Source organism: Neomonachus schauinslandi, chromosome 5, assembly GCF_002201575.2.
Source record: "Neomonachus schauinslandi chromosome 5, ASM220157v2, whole genome shotgun sequence".
Classification (NCBI taxonomy): Eukaryota; Metazoa; Chordata; class Mammalia; order Carnivora; family Phocidae; genus Neomonachus; species Neomonachus schauinslandi.
This window is the reverse complement of record NC_058407.1, coordinates 85,581,348-85,588,918: the sequence shown is the minus strand read 5'-3', so window position 1 is coordinate 85,588,918 and position 7,571 is coordinate 85,581,348. Positions and strand designations below refer to the sequence as shown.

General features: G+C 38.2%; 1 pseudogene; it reads right to left on the bottom strand.

Annotated features, from left to right (window-relative positions):
- Positions 1 to 4,804: 4,804 nt before the first annotated feature.
- LOC110581018 lies at positions 4,805 to 5,133 on the bottom strand (annotated as a pseudogene).
- Positions 5,134 to 7,571: the final 2,438 nt, after the last annotated feature.

The following is a 7,571-nucleotide window of genomic DNA, read 5'->3' as shown; positions in this document are numbered from 1 at the left end:
CTTACTTTAGCATTTTAAATTTGGTCAGAACCAACTCATTCATTCCTTCTTATTTTTCTCAAATGCTGATTGCTTTTGAATGTCTCCTATGTTTGTCTTTCATTTCTTAGTACTGGCAGATTTGGTGTATCTGTTGCCATCAGTTGGGGTGGTTTGGCGGGAAAGGTTTCCCCAAGGGAGAAAGCATTCTCCATCTCTTTTATGGGGAAAGCATGTTGGCTTCAGTTGCCTGTTTTTGACACATTCATATTGTTGAAATTGATTTTATGCATCTTTCTTGAAACAGCTAGAACTCCATTTTCTATTTTCCTGATGCTCTTTGTACAAGCCTATTTCCTCTGGTTCATTTTTATACTTGCATAAAGCATATTGTTGCTGCTGTATAGATATGGAATGTAAATAATTATAATGTATACTTTTATTTTTATTTATTTATTTTTTTTAAAAGATTTTATTTTTATTTATTTGACAGAGAGAGACACAGCGAGAGAGGGAACACAAGCAGGGGGAGTGGGAGAGGGAGAAGCAGGCTTCCCGCGGAGCAGGGAGCCCGATGCGGGGCTCGATCCCAGGACTCTGGGATCGTGACCTGAGCCGAAGGCAGACGCTTAACGACTGAGCCACCCAGGTGCCCCTAATGTATACTTTTAAAAGGAAAATACTACACAGTTGTGCTTGGGTGAATTGTTAGGCATGAAAACAAGCTGATGTCAGCTTTTAAGTTCCTTCTTTGCCTGTGTGTGGTGAAGGCTTCTGAGTTTATCGATCAGTCTTTTTGCTGACTAGGAGAAGTGGTGTGGAGGATACTTGCAAGGAAAGTGCTGTTGTGAAAACAGTCACGTCATAGGGAGAAATCATAAAAGCGTATGAAACACAAAATCTATCAAGGGCTCTTTGATCTCTATGATATTATTTTTAAGAGCTCTCAGTTTTCTTTAGTTTTTAAAATCTGGTGATTATGAATAAAATAATTATTTTTATTCATCTGTTGGCACTTTAGGCTTTAAACTTTTTGAATAGATAAAATCTTCATATGGCTCAAAAAAATAAAAAAAAAAACAGTATTTAAGGGGTAACATGGAGAAGTATCAATCTTGCCTTTTTTGACCACTTCATTTTTACACATTTGCCTCATCTTCTTTTATTTGTTTCATATCTTTGAAGTATACAAGCAAAGATAAATATGTATTTTCATTTTATCCCTTTCTTATACAACTTTCTTCTTCCTCCTTCTCATCTTCCTCTTCTCCTCCCCTTACTTTCCTCCTCCTCCTTCTTCCATAACAATTTATCATAGACGTCTTTCTATATCAGTATCTAGAGATAAGTGGATATATTAATGTATGTAACTGGTCTTGTATAGATACACATTTGGGTTATTTTCCTTTTTTTTTTTTCTGCTACAAATAATGCTATAGTGAATAACATTGTATGTGTGTCAACTAGCACATGGGAAGTTTATCTTGGATAAGTTCCCAGAATTGAGATTGCTGGGTGGAGGGAAAATGCATTTGGAAATTTTAGTTATGGCCAAATGGCTCTCCACAGGGCATCCTGCATGCCAGTCAGCAAAGTAGGCAGTGCCTCTTTGCCCTCAACTTTACCAGCAGAGTATGTTAGCACATGGTAGGCTTCTGAGAAATGGCATATTGTACTTTCGTTTTATTTGAATTTCATTTATTGCAAGTGATATCAGGCATTTTGCACAGGTTGAAGGGTGTTGGTCTCTTTTCCCTCAGTCCCTAGGAGTTTTTTTACATATTAAGGGAAATTAGGCTTTTGATTATGGTATGAGTCATAATTTTTTTTGGCCAGTTTGTTACTTATTTTTTGGCTTTGTTTAAAGTGTCTAGTAGAAATTTTAAAAAAATTTATATAATTTGTCAATCTTTTTTTAAATGGCTTTTGGACTTCAGTCACAGGTCAGAAGGGTCTTCCTCTGTCCAAAGTTATAAACTTATGGTAATTTTCTTCTGGTAATTTTACAGTTTCATTTTTAGTATTTAAATTTCTGATTCCCTTGGATTCAACATTATCATTTTCCAGAATGTGATTCATTGTCACAGCACCATGTATTTTATTGTTGTTTTTCATGTTTTTTAAAAAATGTAATTCCAGTATAATTAACATACAATGTTATATTGGTTTCAGGTGTACAATATAGTGCTTCAGTAATTCTACGTTACACAGTGCTCATCCCGGTAAGTGTACTCTTAATTCTCTTTACCTGTTTTACTCATCTTCCACCCACCTCCCCTCTGGTACCATCTGTTTGTCCTCTAAAGTTAAGAGTCTGTTTTTAGTTTGTCTTTGCTCATTTGTTTTGTTTCTTAAATTCCACATATGAGTGGAATCATACGGTAACTGTCTTTCTCTGACTTATTTCACTTAGCATTATACTCTCTGGCTCCGTTATTGCAAACGGCAAGATTTCATTCTTTTTTATGGGTGAACAGTATCCACTGTTTCTTTACCATTTACCTATCAATGGACACTTGGGCTGCTTCCATAATTTGGCTATTGTAAATAATGGTGCAATAAACATAGGGGCACATGTATCCCTTTGAATTAGTGTTTTTATATTTTGGGGGTAAATACCCAGTAGTGCACTTACTGGATTGTAGGGTAGTTCCATTTTTAACTTTTGAGGAACCTCCATACTGGTTTCCACAGTGGCTGCACCAGTTTGCATTCCCACCCACAGTGCACGAGCATTCCTTTTTCTCCGTGTCCTCGTCAACGCTTGTTTAAATTTTGATTTTAGCTCTTCTGGCAGGTGTGAGGTTATAGCTCATTGTGGTTTTGATTTGCATTTCCCTGATGATGAGTGATGTTGAGTATCTTTTCATGTGTCTATTGGCCATCTCTATGGCTTCTTTGGAGAAGTACCTGTTCATGTCTTCTGCCCATTTTTAATTGGGTTATTTATTTTTTGGTTGTTGAGTATGTGAGTTCTTTATATGTTTTTGACACTAACCAGGTAAGTCATTTGTAAATATCTTCTCCCATTCAGTAGGTTGCCTTTTAGTTTTATTGATTGTTTCCTTCACTGCTTAGATTATTTTGATGTAGTCCCAATAGTTTATTTTTGCTTTTGTTTCCCTTGCCTATCTAGAAAAATGTTGCTATGGTCAATGTCAGAGAAATTACTGCCCGTGCTCTTTTCTCAGATTTTTATGGTTTCGGGTCTCACATTTAGGTCTTTAATCCATCTTGAGTTTACTTTTGTGTAAGAAAGTGGTCCAGTTTTATTCTTTTGCATGTTGCTATCCAGTTTGTCCCAAAATATTTGTTGAAGAGACTTTTTCCCATTGGATATTCTTTCCTTAATTGACCGTATAATTCTGGGCTTATTTCTAAGCTCTGTATTCTGTTCCATAGATCTGTGTGCCTTTTTGTGTGTGTGTGTGTGTGTGTGTGTGTGTGCCAGTACCATACTGTTTTGATTATTGCAGCTTTGTAGTATATCTTGAAATCTGTGATTGTGATACCTCCAGCTTTTTTGTTTTTTCCAAGATTGCTTTGGCTATTTGGTATCTTTTGTGGTTCCATACAAATTTTGGGATTACTTGTTCTAGCTCTGTGAAAATCAATGTTGGCATTTTGATAGGGATTACATTAAATATGTAGATTTCTTTGGGTAGTATCGACATTTTAACAATATTTGTTCTTCCAGTTAATGAGCATGGAATTTCATTCTCTTTGTGTCATCAATTTCTTTCATCATTGTTTTAGAGTTTTTGGAGTACAGGTCTCTCATTTCCTTGGCTAAGTTTATTCCTAGGTATTTTATTATTTTTGGTATAATTGTAAATGGGATTTTTAAAAATTTCTCTTTCTGTTATTATTAATGTATAGAAGTGCAATGAATTTCTGTATATTGATTTTGTATCCTGTGACTTTACTGAATTCATTTATCAGTTCTAGTAGTTTTTTTGGCAGTCTTTAGGGTTTTCTATATATAGTATCATGTCATCTGCAAATAGTGAAAGTTTTAAACTTCTTTATTGATTTGGATGCCTTTTATTTCTTTTTGTTGTCTGATTGCTGTGGCTTGGACTTCCAGTACTATGTTGAATAGAAATGGTGAGAGTGGGCATCCTTCTTGTCTTGTTCCTGATCTTCGGGGAAAAGCTCCCTGTTTTTCACCACTGACTATGATGTTAGCTGTGGTTTTTTTCATATATGACTTTCATTATGTTGAGAAATGTTCTCTCTAAATCTACTTTTTGAGGGTTTTTATCATGTTGTATTTTGTCAAATGCTTTTTCTGCATCTATTAACATGATCATATATTCTTATCCTTTCTTTTGTTGATGTGATGTATTGTGTTGATTGATTTGCAGATATTGAACCACTCTTGTATCCCAAGAATAAATCCCACCTGATCATGGTGAATGATTTTTTAACGTATCATTGGATTCAGTTTGCTAATGTTTTGTTGAGGATTTTTGTGTCTGTGTTCATCACAGATATTGGCCTTTAGTCTTTTTTTGTTTGTTTTTTTGTAGTGTCCTTATCTGGTTTTGGTATCAGAGTATTTCTTTCTTTTGAAATCTACACATTTATTTACTTTTCAGTAAGTTTATTTTTTTAAAAGATTTTATTTATTTAGAGAGAGAGAGAGCATGTGAGTGGGGGTAGGGGCAGAGAGAGAAGGAGAGAGAGAATCTCAAGCAGACTCCACACTGAGTGCAGAGCCTGATGGGCTCAATCCCATGACCCTGAGATCATGACCGAGTCAAAACCAAGAGTTAAATGCTTAACTGACTAAGCCACCAGGTGCCCCTACTTATCAGTAAGTTTAAATCATTGAGGGGTATAGCATCACCTGGATTCTCTGGCCAGTGGCTTTAGCAGGAAGATTGCTTCAGAATTTGGCACAAACCATGCCACTGTTTCCATGAGCATGAGTTAATTTTCCCCAGATTACTCTTTATTTGGTTTGCCACCAGGAGTCACTGTGTTGTTCTTTGGTTTGTATACGTAAATACATCTCTTGCCTAGATAGAATTCAGTTTCATCTTGAGCATAAATATCTTCAATTTTAAGAAGCATTATGTGTTCTGCCTGGCTCTGGAGGCCCCACGTATAACCAGCAAAAATGACCTTGGACCACAGCCTTCCAGACATAATCATCATTTTAGGAGTCCTTTCCCATTGGGCCTCCACAGGTTCCAAGATGGCAGGAAGAGTCCTTTAGTGTATTTTTAATTTCAGTTATTGAGTTCTTCACCTCTGATTGGTTCTTATGTAGGTTTTCTGTCTCTTTATTGAAGGTCTCACTGAAGTCCTCCACTCTTTTCTCAAGTCCGGTGAGTATCTTTATGGCCATGGCTTTAAATTTGCTATCAGGCATATTACTTAACTCTTTTGCTTAGATCTCTTTTCTTGTCCTTTCATTTGGGCCATACTCCTCTGTCTCCTCATTTTGTCTAGCTGTCTATGTCTATGTGGTAGGAAAGTCAGTTATATATCCTGCTCTTTAGTTAGTGGCCTTATGAAGAAGAGGTCCTGCAGTTCATTGTCTCCTGTTCACCAGAACCTGGCACTTCAGAGGTGTCTCCCTTGGGTGTTGCCTATGCCCTACTCTGTGGGTTTAACTGTATTTGCCTTTAGTCCAGTTGTGTGTGATGGCTCTCTTTGCCCATTATGGGCAAGGTTTGGTTCCTATGTTGTTAATGGGCCAGTCTGGGGCTGTCTTGGGCTTGCTCTGGGTCAGACCAAGCATTTGCTGAGCTGCAGTTGCACTGAACTTCAGGGTATTCTCACTGTGTTGTCTCCCGAGAAGCTTTTGTTAGTGGGCAGGGCGTATAGTAGACTAGGTGCCTGACCCCAGCCCACTGCTGAGGTCACTGTCAGACTGGTGTGCATGGTTATCTTCCACTCTCCCTAGGGGAGGAGTCACTTTGGGGTGGTTCTAACCCCTGTTGGGGCTATGTGAACACTACCACACTTGTGGTGCCACTTTGGATGAACTCCTACTTAGGGCATGTTAGAAGGAGTGGGTCTGCAAAACAGTGTGTAGGCAGGAGTGCATGGTGTTAACAAGGTTTGTGCTGATCTGGTCTGCTGTGAGAGAGGACCTGGAACTTCTTTGGAAAACTTCTGCTGAGGCTGGGTTGAGGGGGACTGGTCCACAGAAGAGCATAGGGGTGGGGTGTGCTGTCAGTAAGCTAGGTGGACAGTGTTCATGCCATTCCTGCAGGTGTTTGTGTATCTAAGCTGGGTGGGGGGAAGGAAATAGTGCCCGTCAGCTTCTTTGTTTTTGGAGAAGTTTCCCGAAGATCCCTGCCCCTTTAGCACATGCTCTGAGATCAGTAAAGAGATCTCTCTCTGGTATACCCTGGCATTTTTTATACTGCTACTTCTATGCTGTATCTCCATGGGACTGTTTGTTGTGCTGTATCTTTAATGGTGAGGACTTTGTTTCCTATCTCCCTCCAGCTCTCCTAGAGCTAACTTGCTTATTTTTAAAGTTCTAGGTGTTAAGCCCCATTGTTTGTAAGAACTAATGATGTTAACCCCTTCAGGTTTTCTTTCTTTCTTTCTTTCTTTCTTTCTTTCTTTCTTTCTTTCTTTCTTTCTTTCTTTCTTTCTTTCTTTCTTTCTTTCTTTCTTTCTTTCCTTTCTTTCTTTCTTTTTCTTTCTTTTTTAAAAGATTTTATTTATTTATTTGACAGAGAAAGAGACAGCAAGAGAGGGAACACAAGCAGGGGGAGTGGGAGAGGGAGAAGCAGGCTTCCCGCTGAGCAGGGAGCCCGATGCGGGGCTCGATCCCAGGACCCTGGGATCATGACCTGAGCCGATGACCTGAGCCACCCAGACGCCCCATCTCCGTCAGGTTTTCAAAGCCAAATATTGTGTGGATTTGTTTTCCCAGTGTGGGCCCTTTGTGCAGGGGCGCCTTGTTGGTGTCTCCTCTCCCCTCTCTGTACCCACGGCATACCTTTTTCCTGCAGACGGTCCTGCAGGTCAGTTGGGCTTTAAACTCCATCTCTACCCTTCCTACTGTCTTTAATGTGGCCTCTTCTGTACATTTAGCTGTGGAGAGTCTCTTTTGCTAGTTTTTGGGTTGGGTTTTTGGGTTATTTTTCACTAATGTGGGTGTTATCTAGGTATATCTGTGGGATGAAGTAGCCTGGTATCCTCCTACTCCACCATCTTCTCTCATAGCACCATATATTGTAAAAAGCTATCTTTCCCTTACTGATTTGAGATGCTGTACATATTTGAGCCTATATTTGGACTTTCTGTTCCATTGACTTCTATGTCTATTTGTATGACTATAATATAGTAGTTTTTTTCCATGAAGTTCTAAATAATTAAAAAAGTTGTAGAAGCCTATCAACCACAGGGTCCTTTACCTCTTTACACAAAATGATCTGAATTTTGATATACAATGAGAAGGAATAAAATGACCTAAGAACTTAACTCAAAAGTTATAAAAATATTGAAAAGAAAATTCATGGAAGTCTACAGGAAAGAATAAATGAAGGCAAAAGAAGTTTTTCTCCAGTATTTTGATCTGATTCTACATCTCCTAAATTCTCCATTTTAATTATAAAGTA